This window comes from Eretmochelys imbricata, chromosome 2 (assembly GCF_965152235.1).
Source record: "Eretmochelys imbricata isolate rEreImb1 chromosome 2, rEreImb1.hap1, whole genome shotgun sequence".
NCBI classification, from domain to species: Eukaryota; Metazoa; Chordata; order Testudines; family Cheloniidae; genus Eretmochelys; species Eretmochelys imbricata.
In genome coordinates this window covers 132,252,189-132,273,952 of record NC_135573.1, presented here as the reverse complement: position 1 = coordinate 132,273,952, position 21,764 = coordinate 132,252,189, and positions in this window count along the sequence as shown.

Sequence of the window (21,764 nt, the reverse complement as noted above, 5' to 3'; positions counted from 1 at the left end):
GTTCTGGGGTCAGACGCACCAGCTCTGCAAAATTCATGGAGTTCACAGAAAGTCACAAAAGCCATGATTTCCATGACCTCCATGAATGATTTGCAGCCTTATTCATAAAACAAGAACTAGGGGTCACCAAATGAAATTAATAGGCAGCAGGTTTAAAACAAACATGTAGGTTACAATTGCCTTCAAGAAACAACCAGCAAGAGGCCTGATGCTTTCCTCTCCATGATACCCACTTATGGATGCTAAGTTTCCCAATCATATGCTCCAGAGACAACCCCTTCACTGTACCTGTTTTAGCAGCCACCAATAAAAATCACTGGTTCATATTAGTCATAACATGAGGCTAGTTAGAGTTTTCCCTTCTGCTTTTTTGTTTCTGGTGCAGCACTGCAATGCAGTTGATATAATGAGAACAGCAGAGTGATCTCTGCAAAACCTGCAAAGTTAAATTGGCCAGATGGGTGGGTAGGAGTGGAAGTAGGATGGATGGGTGGGAGTATCCTAGATCCTACAACTCTTACTTTCGCAAGTAGTCCCAGTGGCTAGCTCACAGAAGGAACGTAGGAAAGTGCCCTTTGCACAGATCTGACATGCTGTCACAAGCTCATCAGGAATTGAGTACAGCATAAGCACCTTGTCAGCAGGGCAGAGGAGAGTGTGCACTCATGGGAGTGACTAATAAAAGATGAAAGGCTGTCTCCTACACATGAAGGGAAATGTCATTGTGCAGTCAAAAACCCTTTAACGCTAGCACCTTCCTTATTGATTATTGAATAATGGCCCAGACAGCACTGAATTTAATATATTCTGAGTCAATGGAGCTGGGAGTGTGCAAGGAGTGACATTAAATGGCTGCTATTGCAGGTAAAGGATCTAAATACCCTGTAAAAATACAGAAGAACTGGGACAAAAAGGACAGAGAAAGCCCTATAGAGATGAGAGCTGGATGGGTGCAGGAAGCATGGCTTGGATTTGATTTGTGAGGTCAGACAAAATACAGCAACCTCACTGGCCAGCAACAGTTCAGAAAGAGTGGAGTCATCAATGGGGTGCAACAATGCTGATGACCTCATCTCGCTAGTATGTTTTGTCAGGACCCTTCTCTGCATCAGAGTGACAGAGGGAGGCAGTAAGAGGGGCACCTAACAGCCTGCTTCCCCGGTTCTGCCAGGGCTTTACCAATCAGGGTCTATCATTATTAGAGATGGTCCCAAAACATTTGGATCTGGATCTCACCCTTCTCCCATACATTAGGGATGCTGGGTTCCAAGGTTTTGGTTCACAATTACTTTTAATAGGTAATAGGTTGATAATGTTGTAGCAGATGAAAGGAGACCCTCACCAAACTACATGATCAAGAGGTAAATCCAGCAAATTTCAAATCCAAATTTCAAACATCCCACAATCTGAATGTGACTGCACCCAGGGTTTGTGTGTGCCTGAGATCTGTATCTCCATTTCAATCAGTTTCTTTCCAATCTCTTTGCTCATGTCTTGTGGAGTTTTCCTTCTCTGATTGTTTCATGAAGGACATGAAACAATGTCCCCTTTTTTGTGCCCCTTTTAATCTTGCAAAGTGACTTGGATACAGATTTTTTAAAATTCTTTTGTAAGTAATGTAATAATGGTCCAAACTGTCTTATCTCACTCTGCTGAGGACAATTCTATATAATGAATTCCTTTAATAGAAAGCAGAAGCCCCTACGTGAGAAAAGACTCAACTGAGGGACAGCATTGGCAATCCAGTTCCTAATCCTGCCCAGTCAGAAGACATAGACCATATTCCTGCATCTGCCACTTACCTGCTACTAGACAATACGCACTTTACCTCTGTTTTCTCACCATCCTTTTTCATGTCCTTATTGATCCTTTAGATTCTGAGGTCTTTGAGGCAGTGACTGTCTATTATTATGTGCTTTTTCCATTCCTAGCAAAGTGGGATCCCACTTTGGGGTGTCAGGTGCTGACTCCTAGTACCCAGGCCTACTGGTTGGAGTGGCTGTCAAAGCCAGATGTCAGGTCAGGACTGGGCCAAGGGTGGCACTGGAATCAAGATCTGGGGACAGGGCAGGGTCAGAACTAAGATCCATAGACAAGCCAGAATCAGTACCATAGCTGGAGTCCAAGTGCAAACCAGGGTTCAAAGCTGGGGTCCAGATACAGACCAAAGGTCAAAGCTGGGTACTCAGAGTAGGAGCATCCAGGGAGGATCAAGAAGTGGAGACCAGGCTGGAGCAAGTCAGTAACAGGGCTAGAGCAAGGTCAGAGTAGGGCAAGGACAAAGCTGGAACAGGGCTCAGGCAGGGCTGGAACACGATCAAGAGCAGACTGGGAGTCTTGAGAGTCTGAGACAGTGCTGTTCCTTTTCATATAGCCCTCCTGGCCCCTGCTTGGCTGCTTCTGAAGCCCCTCTGATTGGTTAATTCCCCTGCAGTCAGTCTAGGCCACTTGAATGTTTTCTCTTCTGCTCCTCTCTGCAACGGGATGTGGCAGGACCTTGAGGTCTCCAAAAGGGGGGCCTCTGGGCCTAGTTTCCCCTGTCACAGAATCCTAGAGACCTAGAGGTAGAAACAATGACTATACTCAGCCCAGACTCAGTTGGCTTAGAAGCACATGGGTCCACTTACAACAGACTGGTAACTGAGCCCCAGGTTGTAACAAGTTGCTCAACAAAAACAGGCCACTTATTTAGATTACTAAATATGGGTTTAGGAGCCTAACTTTCAGCTCCTGTTTCTTAAAATCTTGGCTGAAATGTTTAGTAGCATTTTTAATGTTATTGATTAAAAGTTGTTGGGCGGGGAAAAGGAGACACATGGTCTTCCCTCTGACCCTTCACCCCCACCCCACCCAACCCCACCCCTCCAGAGCATCTTTGGCACTCAGGAGGATTCAGCCTCCAGACCAAGCATAGGTGTAGTAGAGGACACACCCCCTTTGCCCACCAGGGAATTAAGGGATGTGTTCTGTCTTCATGTGATAAATGCTTTTCAGTGGTACCCTTTCAGCAGTTCACGTTCTCACCACTGGGATGTTAATACTTTGGAAATAAGCAGGCAGATAAAATACAAGCAGTTGGAATGTTAGGTATAGCTAGCTATACTGATCAAAACTCAATGTAATGAAAAGTATGGATATTGAACAGTAAATCCCACTGTAACCAGTATAAATAATAGTCTTCGATTAGGGGATAAATTTTCAAAGCATTTTATAGGGTTTGACACATACAATTCTCATTACAGTTAAGAATACTAGATTCCAAAATGCTGTGCAACCCTACACAAATTGATCTGTGTGTTTTGTGATTATATTTGACTCCTTATGTGCAAGGGAATTTTCCCTGTTCACTCAAGAATGCTCTAGATAGATCACTTATTTTCCAAGGAGAGAGAGAACATTTATGATTTTATTTTATTTGGTAATGTGCTTTTCTGGAACTTTTCTTTTAGTAGACACTAACAGAACTGCACAAGGTATCCAAAAGGTAATTTTTTTTACTGGGGACAGTGCATTTCTTGTCCTTATTTCTCATTATGGTGGCGAGCACACTTTTTCAAAATCAGATCAGTAGTTCATTTTCCATGTCTCTCTCCTAGTCTCCCTTGGAGTAGATATTCTTCATCAGTAAGAGGAATCAAAAATATGCATACACAAAGGAGCCCAAATGACACGCACATTTAAAGAAACCTATAAACTGCTGGCATTTCTGAGAGGTTGGTAGGATTCCTCCTTGGCGATTATCCACCTGTCTCATATAGCTCATATTTTTTCTAAATTGGTATGTGTTAGCTCATCTAAGAGTGCCAAGAGACTGTAACAATTAGCCTATTTGCATTAAAAAAACCAGATGCTCTAAGAATTCAGCATTGTCCTGTAGGGGTTGGATTTGGGAAAGTGCATCTGTTACAGTGCAACAGTATTTAGATAACAAAGATTCATTATAACATTGGTGGAAAATATCTATAAAAAGTTTGACAGCAGCTATGCTACTTTCACTGGGATGAATACAAATTCTCTTAGCAAGACTTGTTTGGATGCTGCACAGAGCAAATACTCTATATGGCAAGGTGTTATCCACAATGACATTACTGACAGTGCTGATCAGCTGGGGTATTTCTAAGAATAAGTCCATTTTAGTTTCCAAGAAAACATCCTCATGTTCAAAATTAACAAAATGATCAGACTGAATTCCATTAAGGTTCCCACGCAACAGTTCATTTAAGCAACTGCTGGGGCTGAAAATTGTGCTGACATGCCTCTGAACATGTAAGAGATTCATTAAACTGTGTAGGTTCAGCCCTGAGTTGGAAGCTAAGCAGTCAAGAAGGCATTCTGCCCCTGGCACACAATCTGCTTCCTGGTGGGCACAAGCATACAGAGATAGCAGATTGCAACATTGCCACAGTCAGACAACTGTGCTGGCTGGCCCATGGAATGGGGGATGGAGGGAAGGCCCCCCTTTCTGCTCACCCGTCACCGCTCCTATTGTGGAGTAGGGAGAGAGTATTCCTTGTGCTCCCTTAGCACAGAGACTGCAATTCTAGCTGGCCATTACATAGGCCATGCATTGCCCTATAAAATGCACATATATGGAAAGGGAACAAAATCTTACACAAAAGAAACATGTCAGTACCCGGTTCAGCAGAAGGGGCTTTCAGTGGATGATTAATATTCTCAATGTTAATTTTGTTGAAAAGGATAGAATCAGTGCATCCCCAATTCTCATTTTTAAACTGAAATTTAAGTCCAGTTTTAGTGCCAGATTCAGACAAAGAATTCCTGGTTTGGAAACTCCTATTCATCAGTATGAGGTCTGCTTTGATACATAGCAGTAACAATTAAAAGATACCTTCAGCTCACAAGCAACTTTAGCAGGGGTTCATGGGTTTAATTTCACACACAGAAATCATGAGACCATCCCTCATTCACCCCCAGATGTGGCTCTTGTCCCACAGAGCTGGGTCTTGCTCTCCACTCCACATATTGTGACTTGGTACATGGGGTCAAAGGGCCACTCATGTTCAGCTCAACGACTCCTCTGTCATGGCAGAGACTCCTTCAGCCTCTTCTCCTCTCCCACCAGGGCCTCCCCTTCTCATGAGGTCAGGATTCGTGTTGCAGTGCTCGGGTGGAGGGTGCTGCTGTGGGTGATCAGTACCCCTTAGCAGTTTAGTGCAGGGCACCCACTGAAGCAAAAGACTACATCTATTCCTGCTTCATCTCTGCCTTTGGTTCACAAACAAAATCTGAGAATTTTAAGACTCTGGAGTGCCTGTCTACCTTCGTAACCATTTAATACTGACCCATGAAGTTTCCTGCAAGTCAGCCAATAAGTCACAGGTGTCTAACTGTTCATGAATAAGGGAAAACTCCTATTGTGGACTTTGCTGGTGGGCATAACAATTGTAATGCAGACCCTGCTTCTTGTCTTTTACTACTAGTATATTATTGATGGGCTCAATTGATTTTAAATACAGTCATCTTTCAAGGTAAACAGTAACCAGGCTTATCCACAGACATATGTTGCAGTGCCTGGCTGCCTGGAGTGAATTTCTCTTACTGTACTTTGTATTCTGTTACATGTTTCCTCAAGTGCATTATTCTTAAAGAAAAAAGGATCAGAGTTGTATTTCAGTACAAAGTATTAGCATATGTAATTTGCTTACTCAGTTTAAAAAAAAGGACTAGTCTTTGGTACAATTCTTCTTTTTGTGATATATTAACGATGCAAAATAAGCCTTAACTGATCATATCATCCACCACTCTATTTTTAATGTATGGCACTACATAGTCATATGGCACTAGTCATTCCATAGTCAATACTGAAAGTAGCTCTGTTATAAACCTGATTTTTCAACATCCCCATAACTTCACCAGAAAGAAATTGAAATGTATTAAATATTGCAAATCCTAGGGTACCTTTTTCCTGGAATGTGTAATAAAAAAACATTTTATAGGGATCTGAAACTTTGGATATTTATTTCAGGGGAGGGGAGAATCTTCTGCCCCTCATGCTAGCTCTTGCTCAAGAGACAACATGTTTGTTGGGTTCTGTCAGCGTGTTTGGAGAGACGCTCCTTTTAGTACTTTGATAGCTAGAGAGTGCAGAGAGTAATTCAGAACTCAGATACACAAATGTAGCCCTTGTTTATATTACAAAAGCTCTGCTAGTAAAACTCAGTAGAGCCCTCTAATGTAGACATAACTTATGCTGACAGAAGTATTCTTCTGTCAGCATAGCTGCATCTACACAGAAGCTTTTGCCAGCATAGCTGTCAGGTGTGGGGGTGCGTGTGTTTTTTTCCCACCCCCATGATGGATGTAGCTATGTCAGCAAAACTTTGTAGTGTAGACTTGGCCTTTAAAAAAAAATAGTTACTTAAAAGAAAAGCAAGGCAAACTTGTGAAGAGAGACTTGAAAGTTTCCCTCACTACTTACCCGCTCTGTGTTTATTTGCAGAAGGCAAACAACATAGAGTTATTAAAAATAAATTGTTGCATAGGGCAGGGAAAGTGAAAAGAAAAGGAGTACTTGTGGCACCTTAGAGACTAACCAATTTATTTGAGCATGAGCTTTCGTGAGCTACAGCTCACTTCATCGGATGCATACCGTGGAAACTGCAGCAGACATTATATACACACAGAGATCATGAAGTGTTACTCTCTGATGCACCCCAGCACAGCAATCTGCAAAACACAAACAAAAGAAACAAGACATGCAGGTAGGTGTCAATCAAAACACAAACTAACCATGAAGCAGTTAGGGCAGCAACAGAGTGAACAAAACGATCACAGAAGGCTTCCAGGAAAACACTACAGCGAAACTTTGGCATTTCAGCAATTACAGGTGACGTTCTTCAAATGATCTGAGGCCATGTCTACACACACGAGCTTACAGTGGCACAGCTGTACCAATGCAGATGCACTGTTGTAAGAATGCTCATGTAGCCGCTCTATGCCTATGGGAGAGACCTCTCCTGTCGACATAGCACTGTGCACCCCTATGTACTAACACTTATGCTGGCAAAACTCAGGGGGCTGTTTTTTTCACATCCGTGAGCTACAAAAGTTTTGCCAACATAAGTGTTAATGTAGACATGGCCTGAGATTTTTATTTAAGAAAAAAATAAAAAGGTCAGGTACACTTTAAATCTAACAGCATTGATACAAGTAAACCTATTTATTCAAGAATTATTTTTAAAAGACCCTGGTGAAGATGCTCTTCCAAACTCTTAAGTTAATTGCTTTTTGCCTGCTAGGATTCCTCTGCACAGTTGGCCTGGAACTTCCATAGGACTGGGGATGTGGAGAAGACCTGGAATGAAGCCAGGGGCTGTGCCATTGAAGTTCACAGGAGGCGACATTCAGAACTAGATTGCTACAGACATACGCTCTTCTAAAAGGAGAATTCTCCCCACCCCTTTTTTGTTATTTTAGGAACTGGGGCTGGATGTCAGCGACAAGCAGACAGACCTACAGGGACACACAAACACTTTACAGTGGATCCATTTTAATTTTTGATGGTGACTTGATTTTTCTTCACTCTTGGACCAAAAATTTTAAGAGCCATTTACTGTGATATTAATCAGCATTCTCATGTAGCAGGACCACTGTCTGGTCCAGTTTATGTTTTAAAATTTGGAACAATCAATTATAATATCACACTACTTGCTGTTTTATGACGTAATAGGAAGAGAGCCTGAGACATAAGCCCTTGTATCAGAGGCCTGGTACGAGGCAGGACCTGCTATACCCTGTTTGTATCAGGGTATAAAGATGCATCTCAGAGGGAGTACCTTTGTCTAGCCTAGGGAAGAACAGAAAGTCTCTCCATTCACTGAGCTGATCCATTATTATGGGCATACGTGTATTAGTGGTCCGATAGAGTCTGCGGGATACTAGTACCGTGCTTAGTCGACAATAAACCTGGTTGGGTGCCTTCATCCCTTAACAGAACTTGTGGTCATTGGGCAGTTCACTCAAGGTCTGTCATGCCAGCTGTCTGCACAGGGCTGGGGCAGCACACAGAGGAAACACACACACACAGCCAAACATCTATCAACATCTAACTGTGTATGATATATGAAATCAGTCAGTGGAAAGACAAAAAATATTTTCTCATCCAGAAAGAAAAGCATCCACTGTCATGCGTTCATGATAGAGTTTGGGATGCTATTTTTCATAGGGTGAGGAAGTCTTTTGTATGTTTCATCTTCACAGTTATCCTTAATTACTAAAAAACTTCAGAGTATAAGTACCTACAAATTAAAATTGGTATACAAAATAACCTTATTAATTCAACTGGAATAGAATTATATAATTATTCAGATAATACTTAGATTTTAAAGATTTCTGTATTGCTTTACATAGAAAAGCTATTAATTTATTACCTTTATCTCCATTTTACAGGTGGGGAAACTGAGGCATGCGATAGCGAGCCAAAGTGACTTACTCAAGATCACTCTGCAGGTCAGTGGTAGCAGCAGGACTAGCACTAAGTGATCAGATGATATGATTATGAGTGTAGTGCAGGAACCTGAACTGCATAGAACAGAGCCAAGGTCTCTAGTATTGGGAAAAAAACAGGATGGTCTTGGTCAATGGTAAAATTAAAGAACGGGCACAAACAAAATACAATACAAAGTAAAATATGCCCTTACCATTACCCCCTCCTCCACAGAAAACACAAGAGAATGAATCTGAAGCATTTGAAAAGCCAAGGGCCGAGGAAGTCTAATAGAGGGGCAGGTGGTGGTGGTAGCTCGGTAGTTCTCAGTCTGACAGCTCTGTGCAAAATGGGTGGTGATACTGCCTGAGAAAGAGTGTGGCTAGGGCATCTGGGGATTCACTGTTCAATATACCTCCCCCTGCAGTCTTTGGTGGAGCCTCAGTCACTTAGAATCATAGAATATCAGGGTTGGAAGGGACCCCACTGCAACTTGAGACCATTACTCCTTGTTCTGTCATCTGCTACCACTGAGAACAGTCTAGAGCCATCCTCTTTGGAACCCCCTTTCAGGTAGTTGAAAGCAGCTATCAAATCCCCCCTCCTTCTTCTCTTCCATAGACTAAACATCCCCAGTTCCCTCAGCCTCTCCTCATAAGTCATGTGTTCCAGTCCCTTAATCATTTTTATTGCCCTCTGCTGGACTCTTTCCAATTTTTCCACATCCTTCTTGTAGTGGGGCCCAAAACTGGACAGAGTACTCCAGATGAGGCCTCACCAGTGTCGAATAGAGGGGAACAATCATGTCCCTCGGTCTGCTGGCAATTCCCCTACTCATACATCCCAAAATGCCATTGGCCTTCTTGGCAACAAGGGCACACTGTTGACTCATATCCAGCTTCTCGTCCACTGTAACCCATAGGTCCTTTTCTGCAGATCTGCTGCCGAGCCATTCGGTCCCTAGTCTGTAGCGGTGCATTGGATTCTTCCGTCCTAAGTGCAGGACTCTGCACTTGTCCTTGTTGAACCTCATCAGATTTCTTTTGGCCCAATCCTCCAATTTGTCTAGGTCCCTCTGTATCCTATCCCTACCCTCCAGTGTATCTACCTCTCCTTCCAGTTTAGTGTCATCTGCAAACTTGCTGAGGGTGCAATCCACACCATCCTCCAGATCATTAATGAAGATATTGAACAAAAACGGCCCCAGGACCGACCCTTGGGGCACTCCACTTGATACCGGCTGCCAACTAGACTTGGAGCCATTGATCACTACCCGTTGAGCCCGACAATCTAGCCAACTTTCTATCCACCTTATAGTCCATTCAGCCAGCCCATACTTCTTTAACTTGCTGGCAAGAATACTGTGGGAGACAGTGTCAAAAGCTTTGCTAAAGTCAAGGAACAACACGTCCATTGCTTTCCCTTCATCCACAGAGCCAGTTATCTCGTCACAGAAGGCAATTAGATTAGTCAGGCATGACTTGCCCTTGGTGAATCCATGCTGACTGTTCCTGATCACTTTCCTCTCCTCTAAGTGCTTCAGAATTGATTCCTTGAGGATCTGCTCCATGATTTTTTCCAGGGACTGAGGTGAGGCTGACTGGCCTGTAGTTCCCAGGATCCCCCTTCTTCCCTTTTTTAAAGATGGGCACTACATTAGCCTTTTTCCAGTCGTCCGGGACTTCCCCCGATTGCCATGAGTTTTCAAAGATAATGGCCAATGGCTCTGCAATCACATCCGCCAACTCCTTTAGCACTCTCCGATGCAGCGCATCCGGCCCCATGGATTTGTGCTCATCCAGCTTTTCTAAATAGTCCCGAACCACTTCTTTCTCCACAGAGGGCTGGTCACCTCCTCCCCATGCTGTGCTGCCCAGTGGAGTAGTCTGGGAGCTGACCTTGTTCATGAAGACAGAGGCAAAAAAAGCATTGAGTACATTAGCTTTTTCCACATTCTCTGTCACTAGGTTGCCTCCCTCATTCAGTAAGGGGCCCACGCTTTTCTTGACTTTCTTCTTGTTCCCAACATACCTGAAGAAACCCTTCTTGTTACTCTTAACATCCCTCACTAGCTGCAACTCCAGGTGTGATTTAGCCTTTCTGATTTCATTCCTACATGCCCGAGCAATATTTATATACTCATCCCTGGTCATTTGTCCAATCTTCCACTTCTTGTAAGCTTCTTTTTTTGTATTTAAAATTAGCAAGGATTTCACTGTTAAGCCAAGCTAGTCGCCTGCCATATTTACTATTCTTTCTACATATTGGGATGGTTTGTCGCTGTAACCTCAATAAAGATTCTTTGAAATACAGCCAGCTCTCCTGGACTCCTTTCCCCCTCATGTTATTCTCCCAGGGGATATTGCCCATCAGTTCCCTGAGGGAGTCAAAGTCTGCTTTTCTGAAGTCAGGGTCCGTATTCTGCTGCTTTCCTTTCTTCCTTGTGTCAGGATCCTGAACTCAACCATCTCATGGTCACTGCCTCCCAGGTTCCCATCCACTTTTGCTTCCCCTACTAATTTTTCCCAGTTTGTGAGTAGCAGGTCAAGAAGAGCTCTGCCCCTAGTTGGTTCCTCCAGCACTTGCACCAGGAAATTGTCCCCTACATTTTCCAAAAACTTCCTGGATTGCCTGTGCACCACTGTATTGCTCTCCCAGCAGATATCAGGGTGATTGAAGTCTCCCATGAGAACCAGGGCCTGCGATCTAGTAACTTCTGCGAGTTGCCGGAAGAAAGCCTCGTCCACCTCATCCCCCTGGTCCGGTGGTCTATAGTAGACTCCCACCACGATATCACCCTTGTTGCTCACACTTCTAAACTTAATCCAGAGACTCTCAGGTTTTTCTGCAGTTTCATACTTGAGCTCTGAGCAGTCATACTGCTCTCTTAATACAGTGCAACTCCCCCACCTTTTCTGCCCTGCCTGTCCTTCCTGAACAGCTTATATCCATCCATGACAGTACTCCAGTCATGTGAGTTATCCCACCAAGTCTCTGTTATTCCAATCACATCATAATTCCTTGACTTTGCCAGGACTTTCAGTTCTCCCTGCTTGTTTCCCAGGCTTCGTGCATTTGTGTATAGGCACTTGAGATAACCCGCTGATCACCCCTCTTTCTCAGTATGAGGCAGGAGCCCTCCCCTCTCACGCACTCCTGCTCGTGCTTCCTCCCGGTATCCCACTTCCCCACTTACCTCAGGGCTTTGGTCTCCTTCCCCCAGCGAACCTAGTTTAAAGCCCTCCTCACTAGGTTAGCCAGCCTGCTTGTGAAGATGCTCTTCCCTCTCTTCGTTAGGTGGAGCCCGTCTCTGCCTAGCACTCCTCCTTCGTGGAACACCATCCCATGGTCAAAGAATCCAAAGCCTTCCCTCCGACACCACCTGCGTAGCCATTCGTTGACTTCCACGATTCAACGGTCTCTACCCAGGCTTTTTCCTTCCACGGGGAGGATGGATGAGAACACCACTTGCGCCTCAAACTCCTTTATCCTTCGTCCCAGAGCCACGTAGTCTGCAGTGATCCGCTCAAGGTCATTCTTGGCAGTATCATTGGTGCCCATGTGGAGAAGCAGGAAGAGGTAGCGATCCGAGGGCTTGATGAGTCTTGGCAGTCTCTCCATCATATCGTGAATCTTAGCTCCCGGCAAGCAGCAGACTTCTCAGTTTTCCCGGTCGGGGCAGCAGATAGATGACTCAGTCCCCCTGAGGAGAGAGTCCCCGACCACCACCACCCGCCTCCTTCTCTGGGGAGTGGTGGTCGTGGAGCTCCCAACCATAGGACAGTGCATCTCATGCCTTCCAATCGGTCAACCAATCTCCGGCAGAAAACCCTTGAGTTCAGAAAATCAACTGGTGCACAAGTTCAGTATGTTTTACACTCTGAAATATTAATATACTATATATATATATGATTTCTTCTCTTCTTGGAATTTGAAGGGCAATTATACTTTGTGAAAAAGTGGGGAGGAGCCTCTCAGTTTGGTTCTTGTGATTTCACATTGAAAAGAGATTGTGTTGTAGCAAAGTGATAGAGACAGACAAGTTCTGAAACCATATGGACTATATCACTTTCCCAGCATATGACTATAATAATTAGTAGATTCATCCTTGGCATTTATACTTTCATTTTACATCTTTCAAACCCCTTTTCCAACATTGTCTACCTGATTTAGCTGACTGAAGGCCTTGATTGATGTCAGAAAACCTCAAGAGTATCTTTTGCCTCTTCCAGATTGCAACTTCAGTATCCCCAGTTCCTGCCAGTTTAACTGGTGTTCACCAGGGGAGTTGCACAACGGGCTGTAGTTTGCATGCCATCTTCAGTGGGACATTGCAGGGTTCAAGCTACATTTACAGCCCAGTTTTGGCAAATACCTACACTTGCATTACATTCCTAATGAAACACGTTTACTTATTCAACAAAGTAAACTCTGTAGCCCTCAAAATACGAATAGCAGATGTTTCCAAAGGTCCTGGGGGACTGTAAGATGAGTAAGGCAGGGTTAGCACACTCTGGAGACAAGAAGCAGGGCAGGCAGATTCCCTGCCTTAAAACATTATTTTCTAAAAAATATATGGGCCAGTTTCTAATTAAACTGTAATGTTTGTTTCAAGCCAAAGGCACTAAATACCAGACTAGTGAAAGAGGGCAGTTTGCTCATCACTCCTTGTGATAACTGAAACATCTACAGTGACGCTATAGACAAAGCGGATGACTTCTGATCCAGACACCTTACCTTAAATTACTCAGTTACCTTGTTCCCAGAAGTTTTCTTTTACTGCTTTGAATTAGTTCTCACAACTCCTGTCTGAACCACCTAGTAAGGAAGACAGCATCATCTAATGGGCCTGATCTTGGGCCCATGGAACTTAAATGCAAAGCTCCTATTCACTTCAATAGTGAAAGATCAAGTAGACTGCAAAATCTAAATTATTGCAAACTTATTGTTCAGAAGAAGTTTACCTGTACAGGACGACTTTGAAAATGTATCTGTTTGGTTGTTACTGCTTTATTTGCAGACCTTCTTTAAAGGACCTTATCACTAATAATTCCTGTACTGAACTCAGATTATCTGCATTCGGATACTTACACTGGTACAAATTATTTCACTTTGTTACCTAATTAAGCTTCAATGGTGTAAGTCCTGCTTTAAGTGGGTGCCGCGTATCTTCGTTAGGAGTTTGAATTTGTATAACTACATTAAGTTTTTAGATGGGTGTGAATTTCCTTAAACATGGACAGGGCCTAAGAAAGAGCAGCAAATCTAAAGGTTATGCTGTGGGAACTTAAACAAGCCAGAATGATCGAATAGACGTTTAACTGAATGAGATGCCATCACTACTTGTGTTTCTTGAGGATCAATATTCGTTTCTTCACATTTGTTAAGAGGTGTATTAGGGGACTTAGAACTCCTACTCCAAATGTCAATGCAGCCAGCCAGAATTCTGGATTAGGAGATATTAATATTGGTATATTAACATAAGACTAAGAATATATCTTTACAAAAAAACCTGCCTGATGGGGGAGGGGGGAGAGAGTCATGGTGCTCCCCCAAGTTCAAATCACAGACCATGCTCTCCATGCACAGATGACACAAAAATTATACATCACTTACAGTGGATTGTGTAGATTTGTTGACACAATTGTCTCTCTTCTTTCTTGTGTGCTTTGATCAGCAGTGAACTTGTTTACAAATGTTGACATTTAAATTATCAAAATTACTCTTCAGAATAAAACTGGACAAATATTTTTTCACTGAAACTTTTTTCAGCAAAAAATGTAGACTGGGTGACCCCAAAATATTTCATGAATTCATGTGGAATTCATCAAACTTTTCAGTTACTTTACCCCAAAAACTTTTTTTTAATTATTTTTCCTGAATTGCCAGTGAACTGGAAAAAATACATTTTCCAAGCTCTATTTCAGAGTTAACACTTCACTAAAATGAATGAAAATAGTTTATTCCTCTCCAAGCTATTGTTTCAGGTTACCTCCAGACTATGGTAGATATCAGAGCATCCGTTTACACTTTATTTACATTTTATAAATTGTCTTCACAGCAATATAGAGCAAGAAATTTAAGCTAAGTGGAAAAAAAAGTGTTTTTACTTTAAGGTAGTTAACTCAAGATCTCTTGCTGTAAAATCCTCAATGTGGCTACTTGAGCTCAACCGTAGATCCCCCACTTCAGGTTTACTGTAACTAGATACATCGAGGAGGTGAACGCTACCTGTGCCTTATCTCCACTACTAATTTACTTCAAGATAGCTATCTCAATGTCAAAGCACATCTTTACACCTTTGTTTACACTGGAGACCAGTACTTCTTTATTATTATTATTTTATTATTAGATGAAAGCATGGATTCTACGGAACAGGTTGCCCAACTGCTGTAAGCCAGCACAGTTCAACACCTAACAACAATCTCATGAGTTAGAGAACCTTTAGAGAATGCCAGACTTGCAAGTCTTTGTGACAGATGAGATACATGATCTATCGGTAGCTTTAATGACTCTCATGAGAGCTGAAGGCTTCCCCTAAACCTCACTGTAAATATAACTGAATTAGTTGAGCGAAAAATGTACAGTTTCACCTTGCAGGACTATGAATGAATAAAGGGAAGATTAATTAATATCGACAACAGCACTGGAAAAGGGAAAACAAATGGCTCTGACCAATGCTCATGACTTTTTTCCCCATTAAATTCCCAGTTATAATTGTCCTTGAATACAATTACATTACATTCATAAACTTCTATGTTTCAGTGAGATTCCCTAGCAAAACGTAACAGAGGGAGCCTTTCCTCTGCTAAGTATTGTAATGACTGCACTAAAAGGACAGCACAATGACAGCACTGAAAGAACAGTATCACTTTCAAGGCCCCAGTGTCAACAGGCTCTCATGGAAATATCTCCTCCTTCTAACTGCAAGCCTTAGGAGTGAATAACAAACTATCTTTATTGGAGAGATCTGCCAGGGATAAGAACCTCTGAGCAGGCCTGGAAGGAGAGCATATCACTTACCTGATTTCAGCTCAAGACAATATTAACATCGATTAAAAAAAAATACGTTAAAGTATTGTAAATGGACCTTCCTTTGTTGCCACTTGCTCCTAGAGCTAGTTTAATTCTAATCCTCAAGAATTTGAATGACTTTGTGAGGCTTTTGCCCTGCTGCCTTCTTGTGGTGAAGTCACTCCCTAATCACCACTCTCCCTCAGGGCATGAAGTAATAGGATATCCTCCTCAGGTGCCTTTCCCCTGCTGACAGCTGTTCCAGTCCTGCAGTGGTCTAATTCTTCTTATGACTCAGTGCTCCAGTTGGGTCACATATGCCCTGCTAGGGTAAATTGAGCCATTTATGTCTATAGTCCAGCAACTTCTCGGTGCGTCTTCAGCCCAACTTCAACCTTAATAATCCTTTCCAGCCTTTGTCTCTGAGGCATCCACGCTACCTTTACCTTCTACCTTTCGAGGAATCCAGGCCTTCCCTCTATGCAGAGTTCCAGCCCAGAGACCCTTTAATAAACAGCTAAAATCTTCCTACCTGGACCACCTCTTTACCTTACCTTGCTCTGCATCTTTCCACCAGCCCCCTCCCAGGCTCATTCCTCCACAGACCCCTGCAAAAAAAAAACCAAAAAAACAAAACACCATAGTCCCAGGGAACAAAGTGCGTGGAAGAGTCCTGTGATGAGCCTACCTGCCCCTAGGAACACCCTGGAATCTAGCAGCCTCTGGTTATCTTCCAGCCCCATCCTGGCCTCCCTTCAGGCAGCCCGAGGACAGGCCCTGGCCCCAGACAAGCCTTTTCAAGGGGCTAGCATGAAATGTCCTTTGTTCCTCCCAGCCAGCCACTGCATCCAGCCTGTTTCCCTTTTTAACCCCTCCCTCCAGGTTTAAAATCTCTCTCAAGTGAAGTAGGGCAGGGCTGAGTGAGCCCACAGGGTCATTAGCCCTTTCCTGCCTAATGAGGGGTGTGCACACCACATCACACTTCTCCCTTTTTTCTTAGCTTTCTGTTGACATGACACTAGCTAGGAGGCAGCATCAGGATTTCCTCCATGAAACATGTACAGCAGTCTTTCCTTTCCTTCCCCTTTTCTTGTCTGACCCCTCTGAGCTTGAGGACCACGCTGCACTCATTTCTTTGGATGTAAGACTTTTGTGACTGGTCACTTTAAAAAAAATCTATGCAGAAGATGTATTTGTCCCCTTGCTGAAAACGTAATCCCTTGACAAAAATTGTTGTTGATTAATTGTCATGAGGCTAAAGGCAAAAAACATGCAGGATGTTTGGAAACAACATACTTTTCATTTTTCTCCTCAGACAAGAGAAGGGACAACATCAGTTATTACTTTTGCAGCCTACTCCTCAACACAGACTTGACCCTGAAAGGAATAAAATCTTATGACAAAATTACTAATCAGGGACTCCTTAGAGGAAACAGGTGGGGCGAGTCTCTCCTCACTTATACTGGCATAAGTCAGGGATAATGTGATTGAAATTACACTGATGTAACTGAGAGGAGAATTATGCTCACTATCTGTGGCTGGGAGGGGTTATGACTACTCCCTATAAAAACATCAGGAGAGAGAAGAGCTATTTAAACTAAAGAACAATATCAGCACAGGAAGAAATGAGTATAAACTGGGCATGAAAAAAGTAATGCTGAAAATTAAAAGGTTTCTAACCAGAAAAGTGAGGTTCTGGAACAGCGTCCTAATAGGAGAACATAAGAACAGCCATACTGTGTCAGACCAATGGTCCATCTAACCCAGTATCCTGTCTTCCGACAGTGGCCATGCCAGGTGCTTCAGAGGGAAAGAACAGAACAGGTAATCAAGTGATCCATCATTTGTCACTCATTCCCAGCTTCTGGGAAACTGAGATACTTCAGAGCATGGTTTTGCATCCCTGCCCATCTTGGCTAATAGCCATTGATGGACCTATCCTCCATGAACTTATCTACTTCTTGTTTGAACCCTATTTTAGTCTTGGCCTTCACAGCATCCTCTGGCAAAGGGTTCCACAGGTTGACTGTGCGCTGGGTGAAGAAATACTTCCTTTTGTTTGTTTTGTGGAGCAGGAAACATACATATTTAACATATTTAAGATGCATTTTAATACACTTATGAACACGATGATATGATGGGCTTGCCTGCGATAGCAAGGAACTGGACTCAGTGACCCGTGAGGTCCCTTCCAGTCCCGTCCTATGTTCATAAGCTAGAGACTGTAAGTTTAAAAAATGTTGGGCTCACAATTTACAACCAAAAATGGGAAGGTGTCTGACTGGAAATTATAGAAGGTGATTCTAGTAATGCCGTGCTGGCTGTAAAAGGCTAATTAATTAAGATGAGCTATTATCAGTAGGGTTATTATAATTATTATTCCTAGTAGGGTTACTACCAAAGCCTTTCCACTGGGATATGGGAAATATAGTGGCACCTCTGCATGGCTTCCAATACAGCCAATGGAATCCCAGCCCTGCCCCTATTCAGGGTTCAAGTGGTACAGAGAGCCTTACACCAGCCATCTGCACTGTGCTGAACTTTACTCCTTATGCAAACTCCCCATTTGCTTCAACAGCAGGCTCTGATTGGGTCCATACTATTAGGCCTAGTGTAACAGTGCCTGATGAGAAGATGTGCTGAACACTCCAAGTTCCCACAGGAGGTAATATCAGTGAATGAACAACCATGGTTCATACACAGATGTAATCACCATACTTCAGAGTACCTCCACACAATATTGTAAACCAAAATATATTTTTGCCTCTCTACCCTTATAGCAGTGAGAAGTGAACTTCTGAAGAATTGGAAAGTTAACTCAGTTCAAATACTGCATTTTCTTCTGCACAACTGAAGAAAGGCTGTTAGAACCACATTGTTTAACAGATCCATCTATAAATCTCACAAGAACAGCATCTCATATAGTTTACAATAACTTCCAAGTTTTCTGTCCTGCCTGTTAGGCAGCTAGAAGAGTTCATGACATTCTGGTATTTTTGCTTCTGGTCGTGAAAGACGCTAAAAGAATATTGGCTTTTTTAAAAATAAAAATGGTTTATTTTTGGTTTAACTTCATAGATTCATAGATATTTAGGTCAGAAGGGACCATTATGATCATCTAGTCTGACCTCCTGCACAACGCAGGCCACAGAATTTCACCTACCACTCCTACAAAAAAACTCACACCTATATCTGTGCTACTGAAGTCCTCAAATCGTAGTTTAAAGACTTCAAGGAGCAGAGAATCCTCCAGCAAGTGGCCTGTGCCCCATGCTAGAGAGGAAGGCAAAAAACCTCCAGGGCCTCTTCCAATCTGCCCTGGAGGAAAATTCCTTCCCGACCCCAAATATGGCGATCAGCTCAACCCTGAGCACATGGGCAAGATTCACCAGCCAGATACTACAGAAAATTCTTTCCTGGGTAACTCGGATCTCACCCCATCTAATAGCCCATCACAGGCCATTGGGCCTATTTACCATGAATATTTAATTACCAAAACCATGTTATCCCATCACAACATCTCCTCCATAAAATTATCGAGTTTAATCTTAAAGCCAGATAGATCTTTTGCCCCCACTGCTTCCCTTGGAAGGCTATTCCAAAACTTCACTCCTCTGATGGTTAAAAACCTTTGTCTAATTTCTAGTCTAAATTTCCTAGTGGCCAGTTTATATCCATTTGTTCTTGTGTCTACATTGGAACTGAGCTTAAATAATTCCTCTCTCTCTCCGGTATTTATCCCTCTGATATATTTATAGAGAGCAATCATATCTCCCCTCAACCTTCTTTTAGTTAGGCTAAACAAGACAAGCTCCTTGAGTCTCCTTTCATAAGACAAGTTTTCCATTCCTCGGATCATCCTAGTAGCCCTTCTCTGTACCTGTTCCAGTTTGAATTCATCCTTCTTAAACATGGGAGACCAGAACTGCACACAGTATTCCAGGTGAGGTCTCACCAGTGCCTTGTATAATGGTACTAAAACCTCCTTATCCCTACTGGAAATACCTCTCCTGATGCATCCCAAGATCGCATTAGCTTTTTTCACAGCCATATCACATTGGCGGCTCATAGTCATCCTATGATCAACCAATACTCCAAGGTCCTTTTCCTCCTCCGTTACTTCTAATTGATGCGTCCCTAGCTTATAATTAAATTCTTGTTATTAATCCCTAAATGCATGACCTTACACTTCTCACTATTAAATTTCATCCTATTACTATTACTCCAGTTTACAAGGTCATCCAGATCCTCCTATATGATATCCCGGTCCTTCTCTAAATTGGCAATACCTCCCAGCTTTGTATCATCCGCAAACTTTATTAGCACACTCCCACTTTTTGTGCCAAGGTCAGTAATAAAAAGATTAAATAAGATTGGTCCCAAAACCGATCCTTGAGGAACTCCACTGGTAACCTCCCTCCAGCCTGACAGTTCACCTTTCAGTAGGACCCATTGTAGTCTCCCCTTTAACCAATTCCTTATCCACCTCTCAATTTTCCTATTGATCCCCATCTTATCCAATTTAACTAATAATTCCCCATGTGGCACGGTATTAAATGCCTTACTAAAATTTAGGTAAATTAGATCCACTGCGTTTCCTTTGTCTAAAAAATCTGTTACTTTCTCAAAGAAGGAGATCAGGTCGGTTTGGCATGATCTACCTTTTGTAAAACCATGTTGTACTTTGTCCCATTTACCATTGACTTCAATGCCCTTAACTACCTTCTCCTTCAACATTTTTTCCAAGAACTTGCATACTACAGATGTCAAACTAACAGGCCTATAATAACCCGGATCACTTTTTTCCCTTTCTTAAAAATAGGAACTATGTTAGCAATTCTCCAATCATATGGTACAACCCCTGAGTTTACAGATTCATTAAAAATTCTTGCTAATGGGCTTGCAATTTCTTGTGCCAATTCCTTTAATATTCTTGGATGAAGATTATCTGGGCCCCCCGATTTAGTCCCATTAAGCTGTTTGAGTTTCGCTTCTACCTCAAATATGGTAATGTCTACCTCCATATCCTCATTCCCATTTGTCATGCTACCATTATCCCTAAGATCCTCTTTAGTCTTATTAAAGACTGAGGCAAAGTATTTGTTTAGATATTGGGCCATGCCTAGATTATCCTTGACCTCCACTCTATCCTCAGTGTTTAGCGGTCCCACTTCTTCTTTCTTTGTTTTCTTCTTATTTATATGACTATAGAACCTTTTACTATTGGTTTTAATTCCCTTTGCAAGGCCCAACTCGACATGGCTTTTGGCCTTTCTCACTTTATCCCTACATGTTCTGACCTCAATAAGGTAGCTTTCCTTGCTGACCCCTCCCTTCTTCCACTCCCTATATGCTTTCTGCTTTTTCTTAATCACCTCTCTGAGATGCTTGCTCATCCAGCTTGGTCTACAACTACTGCCTATGAATTTTTTCCCCTTTCTTGGGATGCAGGCTTCCGATAGCTTCTGCAGCTTTGATTTAAAATAATCCCAGGCCTCCTCTATCTTTAGATTCATAAATTCTTCAGTCCAATCCACGTCCCTAACTAATTTCCTTAATTTTTGAAAGTCAGCCCTTTTGAAATCAAAAACCCTAGCTGCAGATTTATTTTTATTAATCCTTCTGTTCAGTTTGAACTGAATTAGCTCATGATCACTTGAACCAAGATTATCCCCCGCAACCATTTCTTCTCCTCACTACTCACCAAAACCAAATCTAAAATGGCATCCCCTCTAGTCGGTTCAGCAACTACTTGATGAAGGAATCCATCAGCTATTGCATCTAGGAAAATCTGAGCCCTATTATTATTACTAGCACTCGTCCTCCAGTCTATATCTGGGAAGTTAAAGTCTCCCATGATCACACAGTTTCCATTAGTATTTACTTTATTAAAAACATTAAAAAGGGCTCTATCCATATCCAAATTAGATCCCTGCGGTCTATAGCACACCCCAAGCACTATCCCAGGGGAGGCTCTAATAGAGGCCCAATTTAATTTTTGCCCAGACAGACTCAGTCATATCCATTTTCATCGCTTCTTATTTCTTTACATTCTGTCTCATCATAGATATACAGTGCTACTCCACCACCTTTACCTTTATTTCGGTCTTTCCTAAACAGCACATACCCTTCAATACCTGTAGTCCAGTCATGACTACTATTCCACCATGTTTCTGTTATCCCTATAATATCTGGTTTCACCTCCTGCACCAGTATCTCTAGTTCCTCCATTTTGTTACCTAGGCTCCTCGCATTAGTGTACAAACATCTTAATTTTTGCTGTTTGGCCTCACTCACATTCTGC